The 21,675-nt window shown below is 45.7% G+C and overlaps 1 protein-coding gene across 3 annotated transcripts in view; it reads left to right on the top strand.

The window, feature by feature from the left end:
* TRANK1 (tetratricopeptide repeat and ankyrin repeat containing 1) overlaps nt 1-21,675 on the top strand; it is a 1,100,402-nt gene that overhangs the window by 796,696 nt on the left and 282,031 nt on the right. The gene's annotated exons all lie outside the window — the stretch shown is intronic.

Below are 21,675 nucleotides of genomic sequence, written 5' to 3' on the forward strand. Positions count from 1 at the left end.
CGTATGGGAACTAATAGCAGATTTTAAGGTAGACCAAAGGACAGAGAGTGATCACTTCCCTCTCCAATTATGGTTAGATCCTCACCCATTTATTACTAGGCCTGATGAAGAAATGATACCAAAATCATTAACGGGGGAGTTACAAATATCTAACAATAGACGTGCGGTAAGATGGCCATACATTTTGGGATCGGAAAAAACATTGATAAACATCTACAATGTTTTCTCTGAAATTTTGGGAACACCCCAGCCACCTTTAGCGGGTACTCAGGGTGTTCTTGATTTACATTATAAGTTGTTATATGCTTTAACTCCACTACTGAGTAAAACTTATAAAAAAGATAGTAATAGGGAAGGGAATCTTCTCGAGATGGTGAATCCATGGTATAATAAAGACTGCCGACAAGCTAAATTAAGGTTGATTCAGGCAGTAAAATCTGGAAATCGTCTAGATATAAAAAACGGAAGATTAACTTATAATAAAACCATGGACCAAGCAAAAAAATCCTGGGATGAAACTATATGGGAGGATCTCTTAAACGCAACTAAGCAGCGTGACCAAAGTACGTTCTGGAACTTAATTGCCAAGGGAAATAAGAAGGGTAGTTCAACTAAGGATATTTTCTTAGATGAAAATACATGGTGTGATCATTTTACCAAGCTTTACGCCAATAAAAAGAAGAGTTTGTCCCTCCAGGACCACGAGATAGACCTAGAAATGAGTAATGCTCCTCTAGATTTTAGTTTAGAAGAATCCATTCAGGCCCTGCAGGCCGTGAAAGCGAGCAAAGCTCCTGGTCCTGACAAAATTCCCGGCGATTTACTAAAACATGATCTAGAAGTGTGGGGACCATACATAAATTTCCTGTGTAATTCAATTGCTGCTGGTACACCAATCCCTGATTCCTGGAAAGGGGCAGAAATAATAACAATTTTTAAAAAAGGAGACCGTTACGATCCTAGTAATTACCGCCCAATTAGTTTAATTGACATTTTACAAAAGATTTTTGCCAGACATATTTTAAATAGGCTTTTAGATTGGACTGAAGAGACTAAAATATTGACTAAATATCAAGCTGGTTTTAGATCCAAAATTAGTACTATCGATCAAGTATTTAGGTTTATGTGCATCTGTTGGAAGTACATAAACCTAAGAAATGGTAGCCTATATGTGGCGTTTGTGGATCTTAGGGCCGCCTTTGATCTTGTTCCGCGTAACTTGCTGTGGTCTACACTTAAGAACATGGCGGTCCCAGGGGAACTACTTAAAGAACTCATCAGGCTTCACACGGGGAATTTTGCTAAAATCAGATGGGGAAAGAATGGTGAAATTTCAAGGGCTATTCCCGTAGACCGTGGTGTGCGCCAAGGATGCGTGTTAGCCCCAACACTTTTTTCCCTATATGTTAATGATATACCAAGTTATCTGAGTAACTGTGTGCTTGATTCCCCAAAGCTAGGTGGTGAAGCGGTTACGGCATTATTATTTGCCGACGATACTATCCTTATTTCTCAAACTTCTAGAGGCTTACAAAACTTGGTTGACACATTCCAAAAATATTGTGAGGGGAAGGGGTTAGAAATAAATCCTAGCAAAACTAAGTATATGTCCATAAACTCCAAAAAATCCCTTAAGAGTAATCTGTTCCTTGAAGATAAAAAACTGGAACAGGTTGGGAGTTTTACCTATTTGGGGATATTGTTGGACAGTAACTTGTCTTGGAAAGGACAGATGGACAAAAGTTCCCTATCCCTCAAACAAAACTCAATGCCTATTCTAAAAGTCCACGGAGCCAGCTACTCCAAGGCTATATCCCCGGCTCTTGAAGTATACAAAGCTAAGGCACAATCGGCTGCCCTTTATGGTGCTGAGGTTTGGGGCTACTATTGTAATAATACTTTTGGAAAAATGGAAAATCACTTTGTGCGTAGTCTACTAAAAATACCAACTCGAACCCCTTTGGTCCCTGTATTTTTTTATACTAATCTCAAAAAAATAGATTACCAAGTAATATTAAGACCGTTGTTGTATTGGGTCAGACTATGGGTAACCCCGGAACTGAGTGTCTATAAAAGTGGACTTGTCGAATTATCTCAGATTGATGGCTATTCGAATACACCATTGGTAAAGTATGTTTCAAAGTGGTATGAGAGATTAGGGCTTGCTCATCTATGGGATGCTCCACAGAATATGACATTGTCTTCTAGGAAGCTTGTAAAGGATACCTTTTGGTCGTACGTCAACGGAGAACTATTGTATAGTTCATCGTCCGGCAAATTGACCTTGGAATTTTTGCTTTTTAAAGATACACCTAGTTTAGAGCAATTTATGGATGAGATCTGTCCACCATTAGCTAAAACATTATACTTACAGTTTAGGTATGGGGTTTTACAGATTAATGCATATACATCCTGTTGGGGGAAGGTAAAATGCCCTGACTTGTGCACCCTTTGCTCTCTAGGGGCTAAAGAAGATGCTGCCCACTTACTCTTTTTCTGCCTGAAATACAAAAAACCAAGGGCCTGTTGGATCAAACCCGTTTGTAAATATGTGGGGGTTAGATCTTATAAAGAGGCAGAGCGTATATTCAAGTCAAACACCTCACAGCTAGTGGTGTTTGGAACAAGTAGATTTTTATACAGTGTGTATTTTATTAGGAAACGATCTGGTTACAAACTGTAAATATATTTTGATTTATGCTCTGCCCTCCCCCTTTCCCCCCTTTCTGTGTTTTGCTTATGTCTTATTGCCTCTCCAGCCCATGTAATCAACTGTTTTCTGGCTTTTAATTAATTTATACATTGTTATTTATGTTTTTACACGCGGTATTGTGTACTTATGGGTTACTTACAAAACAAATTTTATCGCCAATTTAATGTAAAATATCTCCCATTAATATGATGAATTGTATATATGTATGTCATACTCATCTCTGCTGACTTTTATGGCTTATTGCCGAAATAAAGTTTAAAAGTTTAAATGATTAATTAATAGGCTTGTTAGTCCCTCCTTAGTACCGACCTTTCTTCATTCGTAACATTCCATGAGGACTGGCCCTTTTACTTCGGTTGTTACACGGTGAATCTTTTTTAGTCTGTAAGCACTATTTTCTTTAAATAGTTTCTCCTACTGCAGGCACGACATGCTTTCCTGCAACATTTAGCGCGCCATGTGCACTTTCACTTTCTAAGCAGCATGGGACACTGGCGCACGCTTCTTTAAATAGGTCTCGCATTTACAAGAGTTCGAGCCATTGCCATTGTACATGACAATGCCTTTTATTTATGTGATAATTATCAAAACATACAAATAAAAGGCATTGTCATTTACAATGCCAATAGCTTAAACTCTCGCAAATGCGAGACCTATTACATTGCAAATGCTTGTTTACTGTTATGGTGGCACCCAGAAGCACTGGTGTGCCTCCCAAGACATTCTAACAAAGGTCTCGGTGGCACCGTATATCTTCCCGGGTCTGGTATTTATGATCCTGGGAGAGTTTCTTTTCTTTACTGTAAGCATTGATAGAGCTTGGCATTGTAACTTTGTGGCAGTATTTGGTAAGGATCCTTGTTGTGGACGTCTAAGGCTGCTTAACAGCACCAATAAAGGTAGAAACAAGACAGGACGTTTTGAATATGGAAGGCTTCATTGAGATGTCCTATCAGCCTTTGCAGGAGGTATCAACTGCTACAATCTATCACCATTGGCATTTCCACCCACCAACCTGTATGTATGTGTGAAATAATGTGTTGAATTAAGTAGTGTGTGTGTAATAATGTACTTTTCTTTGTTGTAAGCAAAAGAAGTGGCTGGTCAATAAATTGAGATGTGTTTGTTATGTGACTAGGGACTATCCTACTAGTCCATGGCCCTGAACTAATCCTTGCTGCACCCGGCTGAGTTACATGTGTAGTGTGGCTTGGGTAGAGATGGGTGGCTAGATATGGGCCTGGCTGCTGCCCAGGCCCTTTGGCCAACCCCATTGTACTCAGTGTTGGTTAGCCAGACATGGGCGGTTGGGCACAGGGCCTAGCCACAGGCCAGGCACTGTAGACCACCCTCTGTGCACAGCTTTCACTTAAAAAAAAGTAGATAATGAAAATAATGAAATTGACTGAAAAAAGTTAAAACTTGAGTTATGGTTCTGGCTCAAACTCCTGAAACCATTGAAATTTGGTAGCTGTGGTTAGCAGTGTATGCAACACATGGCACAAATTGTGCCAACTGCAATGCTGAAAATCATCAATATTACAACGGTTCAAAAAGAATAATAATAATGTTAAAGATTATAGCAAGGCACTATGGCAGGCCTGTGACTAAGCGCAACTGATAGCAGCCAAGCGAGATGATGGATCTAAATAGAGTTGAGGGTCCATATAATAGAATAATACAAAAAACTGCAGAAATTCACCCAAAAAATTATGATATAGTTAGGTAATAAGATCTTAAAGTATGTTAGAAACAAAAACATAGAAATTCACTGGAAATGAAAAATGTTAGTGCCTTTCTAGTTGGTATTGAAGTGAGACCAGAACCTATAGTTAAAACCCTAAAAACACTGAAATGTGCCAGTTATAGTTCAGTGAATTATTATAACTTGCTCCCTGTCATGCACTGCATTTGACTCCTTGCCCCCCCCCCCCTCACCCCCCTCTCGCACGCTGCCAAATGTACACATTGAAGAAAAGAGTACATGGATGGAGGAGCACCATTAGCTGTGTGTTTGTAAACCATCAAAGAAAGGGCTTCCCAAGAGAGATTAGCAAGACACTTGAAGCATATGAACATCCTTCTAAATGTTGAAAAGGCATGTTATCTGATAGAGACATCTAGCCACAGATTCCTTACGTCCGATTGGATCCAAAAGATTTTTTTTTAGCAATACCCCTGTTCGCCGGTAAGTGGCGTTGGACGGCTCCGCGTGCCGTCCTCGTCACCTATATAGACAGCACCCCGGCACGCTGACATCGGTTCTTTTCTTTCAGTGCCAGTAAAGCGCTGGTCCGTGAAGAGAGTTACCCTCTGTCACTTTTTGACAGGATTTTGTGACTTTTTGTTTACCTTTTTTTGTCGGTGTGTAGGAAGTTATGTCATCTGGAAAGACTTTACGGTTTAAACCGTGCAGCGATTGTCACCGCTCCATGTCGGTGACGGACCCACATATGGTTTGCCTGTGGTGTCTGGAGTGCGACCATGACTCCGTCATTCTCCAGGCGACGCTAGGGCCGACTCCTCTGAGGCCTTGGTTCTGGTGGAGAGGAAGGTCCCAGAACCACCAAAAGACTCCCAAGCCCTCTTTGTCCCACTCAAGATCATTGGGACATTCCGGTAGGAGGCACAAGAAGTCAAAGCGTGCTTGGACTTCTCCCAGTCCATCGGCTGACGCGACGAGGAACACCGACCTTCGAGGCCTCATTCCCTGGAACCTGCGCCTGGGTCGGCGAGACCATGCGCCTCATTTTTGAGCGGCCTGACCCCACCGTCGTACCTTTGAGGCCGGCAGGTTCTGAGGCGGCTACATCTGGATCCACACCGGCGACTCTGGGGCCAATGCCCCCATGGATGCGTACATTGATCCGGACCGGCGCCGGTCGTGACACTGGAACATTCCTTGGTGCTGGTCCTAACACCGATGCTCCTGGTGACCACCAGAGGCGCCATCCCTATTCTTATTCCAGACGACACGGAGCCGGCACCACGTTGACCAATGGCAATTTCGGCACCGACAGGACCCATGGGTCATAAGCAGTTCCCTGAGCCTTATTTGGACAGGTCAGGCATTGGAGAAAAATGGGTGGGATCACTGGACAGTTTAGAATACTGGCAGTACAATCAGAATATGGACTGGTATGAGGAATTGGGTGAGACCAGCGGACTGGCATGCTTTCTCCCCCTACTGTGGCTATGGAGGAGGGTGCATCTCATGCAATGGTAGTGCGGAGTGCGGCTGAGGTTCTTGACCTTCAGTACCGGTCAAGACTAACATCTTGACAGAGGTGCTAAAGCCAGGAGCTTCCTCCTCAGAACCCTTGTTCCCATTTAATGAAGCCCTCACAGACATCCTACTGGGAACCTGATCCTAGCCCAGCATAGGGGCTCCTGTGAACAGGACGATCTCCCGCCACCACTGCCCTGCCCCGGGTGACCCAAACGTCTTCACCCCCCACCCCACCCTGGGGGGGTTGGTAGGTCAAGCCTCTACTTCCCATGGCACATTCTCTGCTGCTCCCCCCAAACATGGAATCTAAGAGGATGGACAGTTGGGACAAGAAAGTGTTTTCTACTGCCAGCCTTGCATTGCGGTCTGTGAACATTGCATTCTTATTGGGCTTTTATTATCACTCTCTGTGGGAAATGGTTGCGCAAGTGCTGCCACAGGTCCTGGAGGAGGCCGGGGCTTCCTTTCCGAAGCAGTATTAGACGGGAGGGACACAGCAAAGTTCTCAATTAGAGTTGGTTTAGACTCGACCAACTTGCTGGGCAGAGCGATTTCCCCGACGGTGGCTGTTAGACACCACCCCTGGGTGAGAATATCTGGCTTTTCAGGGCATGTCCAGCCTTCGCTCATGCCCTTTGATGGCACCGTCTCTTCGGAGACAAGGCGCTGTAGCAGGGGAAGGGGCTTTCAACTGAGCCAGCCCTATCCAAGCCAATGACACATACAGGTTCCACAACTCCTGTGCGGAAGAGGGATTCATACCGACCATATGGGTTGGCCATCCAGAGGTCTAGTCAAACCACCACCCTCTCGGCAGCTTCAGCCTCTAAGCCCTTGTAGTCTCGCCCGTCCAGACCATGGCAGTCCAGTTGGTGACAGGTTTAGCCATCACCACCACCACTGGCAAAACATTGCATTACATGGGTCCTCCAGAGGGGCTACTCCCTCCCCTTCAAGACCACCCCTCCCTCCATGCCTCCATCCTATGACCGGCTGACGGAGGATTATTTACTATTTCTCCAGAAGGAAGTCATGGCTCTCTTGGCCAAGAGAGCTATAGAGAGGTTTCTGGTGCCATAAATAGGCTGTGAGTGCTATTCCCGCTATTTTCTTTTGGGTCTTTGTCCTATCCTAGACCTACGAGCCCTCAACTTCTTCCTCAAAAAGGAGAAATTTAAGATGCTCACATTGGCTAAAGTTCTGTCTGTCCTCAAACCTGGTAGACTGGATGGTAGGGATGGACTTACAGGATGCCTATTTTCACATTCCCGTCCTGCCTGCCCTTCAGCGCTACCTGCGGGTTACGGTAGGCCACGAGCATTTTCAATTCACCCTCTCCTCTTTGGCCTTAGCAGCGACTCTCGTGTGTTCACCAAGGTGATGTTGGTGGTCACAGCTCATCAGCGCAGATCAGGGCTACCAGTCCCCTATTTCGACGACTGGCTGCTGAAGGCGGGCTCGCCCCAAGCTCCCGTCTCCCACCTCGAGACTACAGCGAACCTACCTGCTTTCCCTGGGGTTCACTATCAACATGCGTAAGTCACACCTGACTCCCTCTCAGGCGCTCACTTTCATCAGAGCTGGTCTGAACACAGTGCAAATTTGGGCATATCCTCCCAAGCGCCAAGTCCAGGATATTCAGGCTATGATACCGACGTTTCAGCCTCTATCCTGAATTTCAGTGAGAATGACTCTGAGGCTGTTGAGCCTCATGGCACTCCTTCATTCTGCTAGTAACACATGCCAGATGGCACATGCGGGCTCATCAGTGGGACCTGAAGTTCCAATGGGCACAGCATTAGGTGAATCTCTCCGACATCGTCCAGATCTCGGAGGGAACTGCACGAGACCTGCAGTGGTGGCTGATGACCTGCGTTTGAGTCACAGGCAGAGCCCTCTCCCTTTCCCAACCAAATCTCACACTAGTGACAGATGTGTCACTCCTGGGATGGGGCCACCATCTGGGAGAGGTGGAGATCAGAGGACTCTTGTCTCTGGCAGAATACAACATGATGGACCTCCAAGTGATTCGCTTGGCATTGAAAGCCTTTCTACCCTCCATCAAGGAAAGGCTAGTTCAAGTGTTCACAGACAGAACCACTGCAATGTAAAACTGCAACAAACCGGGCAGAGTGGAGTTGTGGACTCTCTGTTAAGAGGCCCTGCATCTCTGGACATGACTGGAACAGCAGGGCGTTTCCCTGGTGGTTCAACACCTGGCACGTTCCCTAAGCGCCAGGACGGACAAACTCAGCCGTCGATGCCTAGCGGATCACGAGTCGTGTCTCCATCCGCACGTAGCACAAGGTCTCTGTCAACAGTGGGGAGAGCCTTGGTTAGATCTGTTCGCCTACGTCGAGAACGCGTAAAGTTAGCAGTTTTACACGGTGGAGTTTCCAAGGTGGCCCTCGCTCGGAGACGCTTTTTGTCAGAGTGGAGCTCAGTTCTCCTGTGTGCCTTTCCGCCCATACCACTCTTGCCCGGAGTTCTCAAGAAGATCAGGACAACCTGGCCCAAGTCCTTGTGACTCCCGAATGGGCAAAAAGAGTCTGGTATCCCTAGCTCCTACAAATGAGTATCGATCTTCCGATCAGGCTGCTGCCTCAGGAGGATTTTCTGTCGGAGCTGCAGGGGAGGGTCCTCCACCCAAATATATCAACTCTGCATCTTTTTGCTTGGAGATTGAGTGGTGGCCGTTGATAGCTTTTGACCTTCCTCTAAAAAGTCTGGAATGTTATTCTGGCAGCCAGGTGTCCCTCCACCAAAACAGTGTACGCCTGTCGATGGAAGAGACTTGTAATATATTTACAGAAAAGTCTATTGACCCTCTTTTTTCTTCTGCTCTTTCTGTTGTTTTGCTTTTTATTTTTACCCTTACCCATTAGGGCTCTGCTCCGGGCACCCTGAAAGGGTATCTTTCTGCTTTGTCTGCCTTTGAGGCTGCCAGACCAACCCTCCTTATTTAAGTCACCCATTATACATAGATTCCGGAAGGATCTTGTACATATGTTCCTACCTGCCCCTTTCATTATGCCTCAATTGACCTTAATTTGGTACTCACCTTCCTCATGTGCGCTTCTTTCAAGCCCCTGGATAATTGTTCCCTCTGGCTGCTCTCCATCAAACAGCCTTTTTAGTGGCAGTTACATCTGCCAGGAGGGTGAGTGAGCTGCAGGCTTTATCATCCAAGCCTTCTTCTTGACAGTATTCCCTGACAAGTTGGAGCCTCGTACTCTAATGTAATGTAATGGTATATGTTCGAGGCATATGAGCTGCTGCAGTCACATTATTGCATTAGATCGCCGCCTAGTGTTGGGTCCGGATGTTGCACGTTGTTGTCTTGGAAGAGTCTTCGAGATCTCACGAGATAGGTGACTCCTCCCCTGGACTACAGTGCGCATGGACAGCTCCTCCATCGCCAGACTGTTTTTTTCCGCCATCGGGTTCGGATGTACTTCTGCGACGCCAACTTCGACTCCGAAGTTTTCAACTTTCTTCACGGCAAATCCAAGTATCTCGACGGCGTTGCTCTCCGGTCGATACCCTACAACTTTACGAGACTTTATTTCTCATATTTCCATCGACGCAGGCCTCCGGGCCTATCGACGCCACTCGGGCCTCGGGCCCATGGAAAGGACCCCCTTCAAAAAATGTCCCCAGTGTGGTGCTAAATACCCACACACGGATCATCACCCGGTGTGCAACAGATGCCTATCTCCGGAGTATAGAGAAGAAGACTGCTCAGCCTGCGCACTCTTCCGTTCCAAAAAGACAATCCGGAACTGAAGGGCCCATCGACAAGCGATGCATCGGCAAGCAGCGGCACCGGAACCGGACGATATCTTCGTCGACCCCTCGGATGCCGAGGACTCGGGACGATCTACAGCTCGTCACAGTCGAAGAATCGGACTCAGATGACCCAATCCCATCGGGGCAGCACGTGAGTACCGATGCCCCTGTCCCAATCACCCCACATAAGGCTCCGGTCAAGACATCGCCACAAGGCCTTCATCACGATCGAAATATCCCTTCGGAAGCCCCACCCTCGGGCCCGGCTCCGAAGATAACCGAAAAGCCTTCCGGTAGCTCGGGACCGAGCAAACCGTATCTCCCTACACCCAAAATGCCTTCGGCGCCGAGAAAAACATACCCGGCTCCGGCGCCGAAAGACTCGACCGTTCCCAAATCGTCGAGCCGAAGCTTCTCGAGTCGAAAAAGGTCGATCCCAAGAAAAATATCGACCCGAAAAAGACTAACGACTCCAAAAACGTCACCAGCCTAAAAAACAGATCGAACCCAAGAAAACGGTCGATCCAAAAAAGGACGTCAAAGTCAACAAAGCTCCCGAACCGACCAAAAAGAAGGTTCCCGAGCCAGATAGGTCGAAGCCTACAAACCCTTCGACTCCCAGCAAAAAACACCACAAATCTTCGGTGCCGAAACCACCAAATACAGAGGAGGAGCTGTTTTTTCCGGATCCTGTCGATCCAAAACAGAAAACAATCATCATAGACCCTAACACAGGTCATGTGGTGCTCCACAAGAGGAAAATTCATCCTGCATTACCCTCTCCTATTCCTCTAAAGAGGAAGGACATTGCTACCTCTCCTATTAGGCCTGTCACCCCTCCTCCTCTCTCTCCTATTCTACCTTATGTGCCATACACACCCCCCATGCCTCCACAGCCTGTTGGGGACCCAGATGACGACACAGATAATGATCCACAGGACCCTTATGACGATCCTGATGACCCAAACCCCAACCTGGACACATGGGGAAACCCATATTCACCAGATAACACACCTCTTCTGGACCCCACACCATACCCTTCGAAACCATCCCCTCCTGATGACACCATTGCTTTTCATCAGTTAGTGGACAGGGCTGCTAGTTTCCACGGAGTAGATATGCATGCTGACCTTCTGGAAGAGGATTTCTTGCTGGACACCTTCCCAACCACAGAAAGAAGTGCCCGCACTTTACCCATGCTCAAAGGAGTTTTAAAACATGCACCAGAAATATTCAAAGACCTCATTAGGGCTAGGATACTCAACCCTAGACTGGAAAAGAAATATAGAGCAGCACCCTCCGACCCTACATACATCAAAGGTCAACTACAGCTAGACTCTTTAGTGGTTGCCAATGCACGAAAGAGGGCAAACTCACAAACCACTGGCGATGCTGCACCACCAGAAAAAGAGTCCAAACTTCTGGAGGCCTCAGGGAAAAGGGTGGCTTCACAAGCAGCCAACACCTGGAGAATAGCTAACACACAAGCATTGTTAGCTAGATATGACAGAGCACACTATGACAAACTAGAGGAGCTACTACAACATCTCCCTGACCCATATAAACAACAGGCAACTGATCTTATCCAAGAAGGAAAGTTCATCACTAATGCCTCGATAAAGTGTGCTCTAGATGCAGCTGACACAGCCTCTAGAACAGTCAATACAAGCGTAATGTTAAGAAGACACGCCTGGCTTCGCATATCAGGTTTCAAACCTGAGGTGCAAACCACTATTCTCAATCAACCCCTTAACCACGATTTCCTGTTTGGGCCTGAAACAGATGTCCTACTAGACAAAATGAAAAAGGACACTGACACCGCTAAATTTATGGGTGCACTACAGTCTTACCAATCCAAACGTTCCTTTCGTAGATCGTCCTATAGAGGTACAGGGAGAGGGAATAACACACAAACCTCTCAAACTTTCCAAACTACCTCTCAAAACACATTTCAAAAAGGCAGAGGAGGATATAGAGGAAACAATACTAAAGGCAGAGGTAGAGGTAACAACAACAACCGTACCTCTACCACTCCCAAACAGTGACCTCCTACACCTGCCTCCAGACCACTTAATACCAGTCGGAGGCAGATTATCACAGTTCCTACCTGTCTGGGAATCCATCACAACAGACAGGTGGGTGAAGCAAATTATCCATTCTGGTTTCTGTCTGGAACTTACATCTACCCCACCCAACATACCACCCAAACACAGACCAATGTCAGAGGAACATACCATACTATTGCAACAAGAGGTCTTAGCAATGCTACAAAAGCACGCTATAGAACCGGTTCCCCTGCAGCAACAAAGAAAAGGAGTTTACTCCCTATATTTCCTAATCCCCAAAAAAGACGGCTCCCTCAGGCCCATTCTCGACCTTCGTCCCCTCAATCACTACATACACTCAGATCATTTCCACATGATCACACTTCAACAAGTACTACCACTACTACAGCAAGGCGATTTTCTCACCACGCTAGATCTCAAAGACGCATACTTTCATATACCCATTCATCCCGCGCACAGGAAATACCTCAGATTCGTAGTGCAGGGACAGCACTACCAATTCAAGTCCTACCCTTCGGGGTAACAACAGCACCAAGGGTGTTCACAAAATGCTTAGCAGTAGTGGCAGCACATCTACGGAGACAACATATTCATGTGTTTCCATATCTAGACGATTGGCTGATAAAGGCCAAATCACATCAATGTCTGCAGCACACTGTGACCACAATCCATCTATTTACACAATCTGGGATTTTCCCTCAACTACCCCAAATCCCATCTACAACCCTCCCATATACAGCAGTATCTGGCAGCAACAATAGACACCACAGTAGCAAAGGCTTACGCAGCTCCAGCCAGAATACAGAACATTCAAGCACTGATCCAAAGATTCCAACCTCAGACTCTCTTGCCAGCAAGAGTGTTTATACAACTCATAGGCATGATGGCATCTTGCATATTCATAGTCCCACATGCTCGGCTACAAATGCGTCCCATACAGGAATGCCTAGCAACACAATGGAACCAGGCTCAAGGGAAACTAAAGGACCTAGTGTTGGTAGACAGTCGTACCCATCGCTCTCTGCAGTGGTGGAACACACAAAACCTTTCAAAAGGGCGACTGTTCCAAGAGCCAGTTCCACAAGTGGTGTTGACAACGGACGCATCACTCACAGGGTGGGGAGCCCATCTACTTCAACATACAGTGCAAGGTCTATGGACACCGCACCAAAAGATACACCACATAAACTACCTAGAATTACTAGCAATATTTCAGGCAATGAAGGCCTTTCAAAAACACATAGCCAACAAGACTGTCCTAGTCCGGACGGACAATATGACAGCAATGTTCTACATACAGAAACAGGGGGGGACACACTCTCTGCAGCTTTCACGCCTAGCGCAAAGCATATGGAGATGGGCCATTCCACAAAACATCCATCTTCTAGCAGAACTTCTACCAGGAGTGAACAACCAGATTGCAGACCTATTGAGCAGACACAGTCAACAGATCCACGAATGGGAACTTCACCCGGAAGTCCTACTCCCCTTCTTCCAAGCATGGGGACACCCAGACATAGATCTGTTCGCCACAAAAGAAAACGCAAAATGGCCATCCTTCGCCGCCAGGTTCCCACACCCGCAGTCGAAGGGCAATGCGATATGGATGAACTGGTCAGGCAGATTTGCATACGCTTTTCCTCCAACCCCACTCATTCCATTAGTGGTACGCAAACTAAAGCAACAAACACTTACCATGATCCTGGTTGCTCCCACATGGGCACGACAACCATGGTACACAACACTCCTAGAACTCTCAGTCGTCCCCCATCAACGACTACACCTCTCTACAAAACAACTCACACAGAACCATGGAGAGATACAACACCCAGACCCCAATCAAATGAACCTAGCAATCTGGCTCCTGAAGTCTTAGAGTTTGGATACCTTAACCTGCCTCCTGATTGTATGAATATCATCAAAGAGGCAAGACGTCCCACTACCAGAGCCTGTTACGCAAACAAATGGAAATGATTTGTTATTTACTGCCAAAATAATCAAATCAATCCTCTGGACGCTTCTGTCCAAAACATAATTTGTTATCTGCTACACTTACAAAGATGTAATCTAGCATATTCATCTATAAGATTACACCTAGCCGCTATTGCAGCCTACCTTCAAAACAGACAACCCGTGTCTCTCTTCCGCATACCACCTATTAAGGCGTTTATGGAAGGGCTCAAAAGAGTAATCCCTCCAAGAGCTCCACCTTCCCCAGTCTGGAATCCTAACATTGTACTTACTAGACTTATGGGCCCACCCTTTGAGCCTCTACATTCTTGCGAATTACAGTTCCAAACATGGAAGGTGGCATTTCTAATAGCGATCACTTCACTGAGAAGAGTACGTGAATTGCAGGCGCTAACAATTCAAGAACCTTTCATGCAAATACACCAAAATAAGGTAGTTCTCAGAACAAACCCTAAATTCCTACCAAAGGTCAGAACTAGTTTTCACATTAACCAATCAATTGAGTTACCTGTCTTTTTTCAAAAACCACAGTCAGTAGCGGAAAGGGCACTCCACACACTGGATGTCAGAAGGGCCCTACTCTACTACATACACAGAACTAAACCATTTCAAAAGACAAAACAGTTGTTTGTGTCTTTCTGTCAACCTCACAAGGGTAACCCTATCTCAAAGGCAGGGATAGCCAGATGGATAGTTAAGTGCATACAAATATGTTATCAAAAAGCTAAACGCACATTAACTATTCCCCCAAGAGCACATTCCACGTGCAAAATGGGGGCATCCATGGCTTTTCTAGGGAATATCCCCTTAGAACACATTTGTAAGGCAGCTACATGGTCTACCATACATACCTTCACTAAACACTATTGTGTTGATGCGCAAGCCAAACAACAAGCTTCTGTAGGTCAGGCTGTCCTTAAAACACTTTTCCAAACTACTGCAACTGCCACCGGTAACCACCACTAGAGGAGGAACTGCTATACAGTCTATGCAATAATGTGACTGCAGCAGCTCATATGCCTCAAACGGTAAATGCTACTTACCAGTATGCATCTGTTCTTGGCATGTAGTGCTGCTGCAGTCACATGCCCACCCTCCTCCCTGGTGCCGGGCACAGTTGCAGTACTATCTTATTTAGATACATTTACATGGACACCTTTTCTTTCTATTAATATCCTCCATCTTTGCCACAATGGCGAAAAAACAATCTGACGATGGAGGAGCTGTCCATGCGCACTGTAGTCCAGGGGAGGAGTCACCTATCTCGTGAGATCTCGAAGACTCTTCCAAGACAACAACGTGCAACATCCGGACCCAACACTAGGCGGCGATCTAATGCAATAATGTGACTGCAGCAGCTCTACATGCCAAGAACAGATGCATACTGGTAAGTAGCATTTACCTTATATAGCGCAACTTTCACTCCGAGGAGCATCTTGGCGCTGTACTAGGGCCACTTTCCTTCCGAAAGTGGTAACCCCTTTACATGTGAGACAATAGGTCACCTTGCACACTTTCTACGCTTCTCCCCATCCTTCTAAGTAAGAGGAGCGGCTCCACCATCTGGACCCAAAAAGAGCATTATCAGTCTGCTTGACTTCACAAAAGAGTTGTGTGGACAACTAACTCTTAGTTGGGTATGTTGGTGCAAACAAAAGTCGGGTGGTGCAGAAAAAGACCATCTCACGATGGGTCGGTCGCTGCATCAAGATTTACTACGCTTTGGCAAACTAGCAGAGTCCTGAATACTTAGGGACTTATTTCACTAGAGCTAAGGCTGCTACCAATGTGGAGTGCCAGTCCTAGGCATCTGTCAGGCAGCAACGTGGGCATCCCTACACACGTTCACTAAACATTACAGACGGGATAGTCCGGTCTGGGGTGATGTCCATTTTGCCTTTTCAGTCCTGCAGGACTTGGTCTGAAATTTGTCCATGGTCCCTCCTCCGGAAATGGCATTGCTTGGGTATCTATTCAAAGGTAAGGAATCTGTGGCTAGACATCTCGAACGGATGAATAAGTTACTTACCTTTGGTAACGCCTTATCTGATCTAGCTGCAAATTCGTCACGGCCCACTAATCCTCCTTGCTCTGCGTACAACTTTCTAGGGTCTTTGCTGGTCCCTTTCAGGGCCCTAGTTTTCAGACACACCAATGTCTGTACACGTCATGGTTCCACGCTTCTGGTGTGGAAAGTCGTGAAAAAGTAACTGACTGCAGTTTGCAGAGGTGGTGCCTATATAGGTTACGCGGACATCACATCTGGAGTAGACGACGCTGAAGACACCACGCGGCGCCGTCCAACACCACCTACAGGTGCGCAGGGGTATTACTCAAAGAAAAATCTTCCAGATCCAGTCTTACGCCTGGGAAATTCAAAGGTAAGGAATCTGCGGCTAGATCTGGTCTCTACCTGATAAGGCGTTACCAAAGGTAAGCAACTTGTTCGTTTTGTCCACTTCTAACATCATGGAATCTTTCAAGAAATGTATGTGACACAACTTGGAAATTAGGACTGAGAGGTAAAGTTTTTCAAGGGTAAACATTAGTTTATGCACAACTGTAAGAGTAGGAATATTAATTTAGGTGTAAAAACCCACATCAATTAATATCACATTCCTTTTCAGGGTAAACCACCAAAGTCACTAAATACACTTGTGCTTAACCCTCTGGTAGCTTGGCAAATAGAAGTTGGGCTTAACTTGGAGGCAATGTGTTAATTATTTATGCAGTACTCAAACAGTAATCAAGTGAAAACACAACACTAGAAAAATCTGAAACCAATTTAGAAACATGGAGCAAATTTTAATAAAGAAAATAACACCAAAAAGTCACAAATCCAGTAAGTAGAACCATAGATATGAACTTTGAAAGTATAAGGTTCAAAATAGGGCCAATAAGCGATAAGCACTAACTGCGGTCACCTGGTTGCGTTTGACCATTTAGAAGTGTAAGATTTAAGGCCTACCATGATGCAGTGTGGGTCGGATACCAGGGCCATGTTTGTGCCAGTGAAAAAGTTTTACCTACAGACTTAGTCTCTGGAAAGAAAACCATCTCATGCCTTTTTCCCAGAATCCCATCACCTCCCCGATATCCCTTGCCTTGCTTTTCCTCTCATTGCTCTCCCTCTTTTTCATGCTAGAGAGGTGATATCTCATCTCATTTCTCTCAAGATATTCCTTTCTATTTTTGCCTATTCTCCTACTCTGTCGTTCCCAGCTCATTCTCCATCCTAAAGCTCAACTTCTCCCATACCCACTTCATGCGGAACAACCAGTTTCCCCTATCTTTTATACTCATTTGAGGCATGCACCCTACAAGGACTTATCTTCTAGGCTTATCATGCTGCTCTACAAAATAGATTCACCGTTGATCATTGTGACTACTTGGAGACGAATCTTTCCACACATTTGCATTTAGATCCATATCCCCGCTTTGATCTGTTGAGATTGCTGAGTTCTTAAAGATTACAGCTCTGAGGCTCAGCCACCCTGAAAAAATGTTAAGCTTCCTAAAGCCAGAAGTATCAGTACTCTTCTGAATCAGACTAGCAACAATATTCCCCTGATGTTTATAACATCCCTATTGTGCTGGGACCTCCATGAAAGCACCTCCCAAAAAATATTGTGTGAACAGGAAAATGTGATTGCGATCCCTTTAGATTCTTCTCCTTATGAGATAATTTCTTCCGCCACTCTTAGATGCTTACGCCATAATTGTTGCTCAACGACTAAACACTGTTTGAAAATGTGGTCACCCTAACAGACTATGTACTCGACTTGGTGATCCTGACCAAAACTTGATTCAATGAAAGCTCACAAACATCTATGGACCTTCTCCTTACGCCTGACTACTCAATTTTAAGATCAACAGAATAGGTAAAACTGAGGCAGGAGTGTCCTTTGTCCTCAGAAATTCTAGATCAAGTCACATTGTGTTATCTGATACTCACCCCACTTTCCAAGACGTTGCAGGTGGACTGTAGCCCAGTAACTCTAAAAATACCATATTCTTGTAGAGACTTCTAGCTGCATATTCCTCACTTTTTTAATATTCCCCAGGCTTCAGACTGGATTTGGAATCTTTTCAACAGTAGCTCTGCACGCTGGTAAGTGCAGCCATGTGGCTCACCACTGCTGTCATTTGGCTCCGAAATTCAAGTGTGGAGCCTATGTAGAGACACTCCCTTGCATTGATGTCACTTCCTTTAGTGCCATAGATGCTGATCCGGAGCTGCCTCTTATTAATTTGAGTCCTTTACCACAACCCAAAAATTGTTTCATAGTGTGCAAGGGACATGCCACCTCTCAAAACGGCAGGCTTCAAACCCTGTAAGGACTGTAGCAATCAAATGTCTGTGACAGGTCCTGATCAGATTTGCCTGTGGTCGAGCCACAACTTTAAGCATTGCAGTGACTGCGCATCGATGAACCCGAAGAGCCATACAAGACTGTGAGGTGAAATTCTACATCATTAACGACCGGAAGACTCAGTGACAACACTGATCCGGTCCTGTGGGAGATCCAGAAGTCACAAGAGTTGTTTGAGAGGCCGTTCATCATTTCGATTAAAGTGTTGGTGTAAATGAAAGAAAAAACCATAATAAATACAAGCAGTACCTGGCCCATTCCTGTCACCCACACTCCCCTAAGAAGGCACGGGGACGGCTCCAAATGTCTTTATCTTGCTCCTAAAGTCACTTGACTTAATGGCTGACCCCACAACTTGTTCTGGCACAGCCAGAGTTTCCATGGCTATCCGCCACTCCTAAACAGATCAGAGGGTTCCAGGTCCAAGCAGATCATGAGTGGGAGTTAAAGCTGAAGTTGAGAGAACCTTGGCTCAGTCTGTTCTCCCCAGCCAAAAATGTGCTATATCACCAGTTCTGTGCACTGGAGTTTGCCATGTGTGTCTCACTTGGCGACGTATTCTGCCTCAGGTGAACTTGGGACTCCTGTATGCCTTCCCACCTATTCCACTGCTGCCCGGAGTTCTCAAGAAGATCAGGACAGACTGAGCTCTAGTCATCCCAATGGCTCCGGAATGACACAGAGAGTAAGAGTAAGGTACCCAGGACTCCTAGCATGAGCAGCTGTCCTCTGATCTGGCTGACTCTCTGGAAGGACCTGGTGTTGCAGCAGCAAGGCAGGGTTCTGCCCCCGGCCTTCAAAATCTCCACCTTCATGCTTGGAGATTGAGCTGCAACAGCTGAACATCTGGAGATTGAGTAGCAACAGCTGAACATCTTCAACCTTCTTCCTGAGGTGGTTGATGTCATCTTGGTAGCCAGGCGTCCCTCAATGAAAACCGTATACACAAGTCCTTGGGACAATCTGTGGCTTGGTGCGAGCTTTCCAGATAGAACCTCTCTGTTCGAGAAGTTTTTTTTGTTCTGGCCCTAGCCCAGCAAGGCTTTGCTCTTGGCACAGTTAAAGGGTACATATCAGCTATTTACGCCTTTTTGCTGGTGCCTAGTCAGCCCTCATTGTTTAAGCCTCCTGTTGGTATTTGTTTTCTGAAAGGTTTGCAACATTTGTTTCCTCCCTCTCCCTTTGTCATGCCCAATTAGGATCTAAACTTTGTCCGTATATTTCTGATGTGCACTCCTTCGAACTGCTTCAAAACTGTTCCTTGCTGCTTCCCACTCTCATGACCGTGTTCCTTGTCGCCATAACATGGGCGTAGCATGTGATTAAGATTCAGACTGTCTCAGTCCACCTCCTTCTTTCCAGGCAAGCTGAAGCTGGTTTTGCCGACGTAGGCATCCTCCTTTCCTAAAGTTGTGACGCTTTCCCATGTCATTCCAAATATCACTCTGCTGGCGTTCTATGCTTCGCCTCATCACTCTAACGGGAGGAGCAATACTCAACCATTTAGATCCCAAGTGGGCTGTCTGCTTTCATACAGATCGTACCAAAGATCTCTGGGTGGACTATCAGCCCTTTGTGGAGTTGGAGTTAATAAAGGCAAGGCTGTTCAATAAAGAACCATCTCCCATTTGATCGTGCTACACACTGGCCAAAAAGCAGCTTTCTGAAAGCCTGCATGCTCATTCTACCATGGACAAAGCTGCTACCATTGCGTTAGCATGCAAAGTCCCTGTCCTGGACAGTGCCGGGTGGCTAGTGGGCATCCCTCCATATAGTCACGAACCACTGTTATCTGGTCTGTCAGGCTCGTCAGGGGAGGACACTGCTCAGGGTTGAGTCCATTCACAAACCCTCCTCTCATCCTCCAGGTTCTGTGTTTGGACTCTATCCATTAATAGGAATGTGCAGACTGCTCACATCGGTTTACTTTTCGGGCTCTACTTTTGGGGGCGTGGACCCTCTCGTAAGCAGCTGATTCCAGCTTGCGAAAGTGGCTCCTATATAGGCTCTGCACATCAATTCCAGAGCAGAACGACTTAAGTGTGGATCCACATGGCGCGCCTAGCAGCACGAAAAGATACTGCTAAAAAGTTTCCGGAACCAGTGTGCTGCCTGGGAAATATTTAAAAGGTGAGGAATCTGCAGCTAGATAGTCTGTACCAGACAGAGCATTACCAAATGTAAGTAACTTGTTCATTATTATGCAACCTGTTTCAATTGGAATTGGCTGCACCACCAGTGAATGTTACAGTATTAGTGAGGGCAGCAAGGATGGTTATTTGGGATTTACATTAAAATATAATACCCATACTAGACACAGGTCATCCCTTCATAATGTACCTGACCGTTGAAAGTTGTTGAAGTGTTAGCCATCATGAGAAAAGTGTGACAGTTGGGCTGTTCTATTTCTGTGGACTGTACTTGGAGTGGTTCTGGGTTCTATCTCAAGAGTTTGGGATGGCTGGGAATGTTGCAAAGTGTCTTGAACATTGCTCTCCTAGCTACAATTAGCCAGTGGAATGCTTGCAGGACTGGTGCTCTGCCTTCTTTGGCATGAAGGCAGAGGAGTCTGGCATCAACATTTTGGATTAGTTGTATTTTGTGCACGATGGAACTGAGGATGTCGAGGTATAGGCTGTTGGCATAGTCGAGCTTGGAGATTGAGAGTTTGAGTATAGATTGTAGATTTTGTTGGTATCCAAAGTATGGGAGGATGCGTCACAGTGTTTATATTGTGTAGAAGATTATCTTTGTGTCCTTGTTTACGTGTGGTGTCAAGGATAGGTCTGAATCCATCATTATCACGAGATGTCGTGCCTCTCTTGAAGTTGTTGGAGGGGCATTGATTGCCCCATAGCAGCAGGCTGGTGTCATTGTCTACAGTTGACGACCTTTATCTTTGCGATGTTAAGCTTTACGTGTTTACTCATCATCGAAACGTTTAATGACGCAGGCAGTCATCAAGTCAGGAAGTGTAGAGGGCTTCTGGGCCATCCATTTTTGGAATCAATTCATGTTCATCTGCATACTGCAAAATGAGGTTAACAATCTAATAAAGGCTAGTAAAGGGATTATATAGATCTTCAATAAATGAGGAGGTACAGTGAACCCTGGGGGACCTCACAATGTTCGGTGTGAGGGGCTGGTGTAAAAGATGGTAATTACACCAAACTTTGTCTGTCTTTGAGACATGAGATAATCAATTTCGGAGCATTTGCATGTATTCTGAGAGTCTTTGGAGTAACATTTGGTAGTGGACAGTGTCCAGTGGGAGGTTTAGGTCATCCATCATGGATGCAGGCATTTGTGCATCTATGTGGCCTGAATCCAGGTTGCTCATCTAACATCCAGTAATTTTCCTCAGTAATCTTTGAATGCTAAGTAAAAACTGCTCTTTCATATATTTTACTCAGGAATGGGACATTAGCTGACATTAGTCTTTAGTTTTCTGGATTTGATAGTCTGAGGTTGTTTTTTTCTTGAAGAGTTGTCTAATATAGGAGGTTTTCAACTTGGGCAGGAAAGAACCTGGCT

Source organism: Triturus cristatus, chromosome 5_2 (assembly GCF_964204655.1).
Source record: "Triturus cristatus chromosome 5_2, aTriCri1.1, whole genome shotgun sequence".
NCBI classification, from domain to species: domain Eukaryota; kingdom Metazoa; phylum Chordata; class Amphibia; order Caudata; family Salamandridae; genus Triturus; species Triturus cristatus.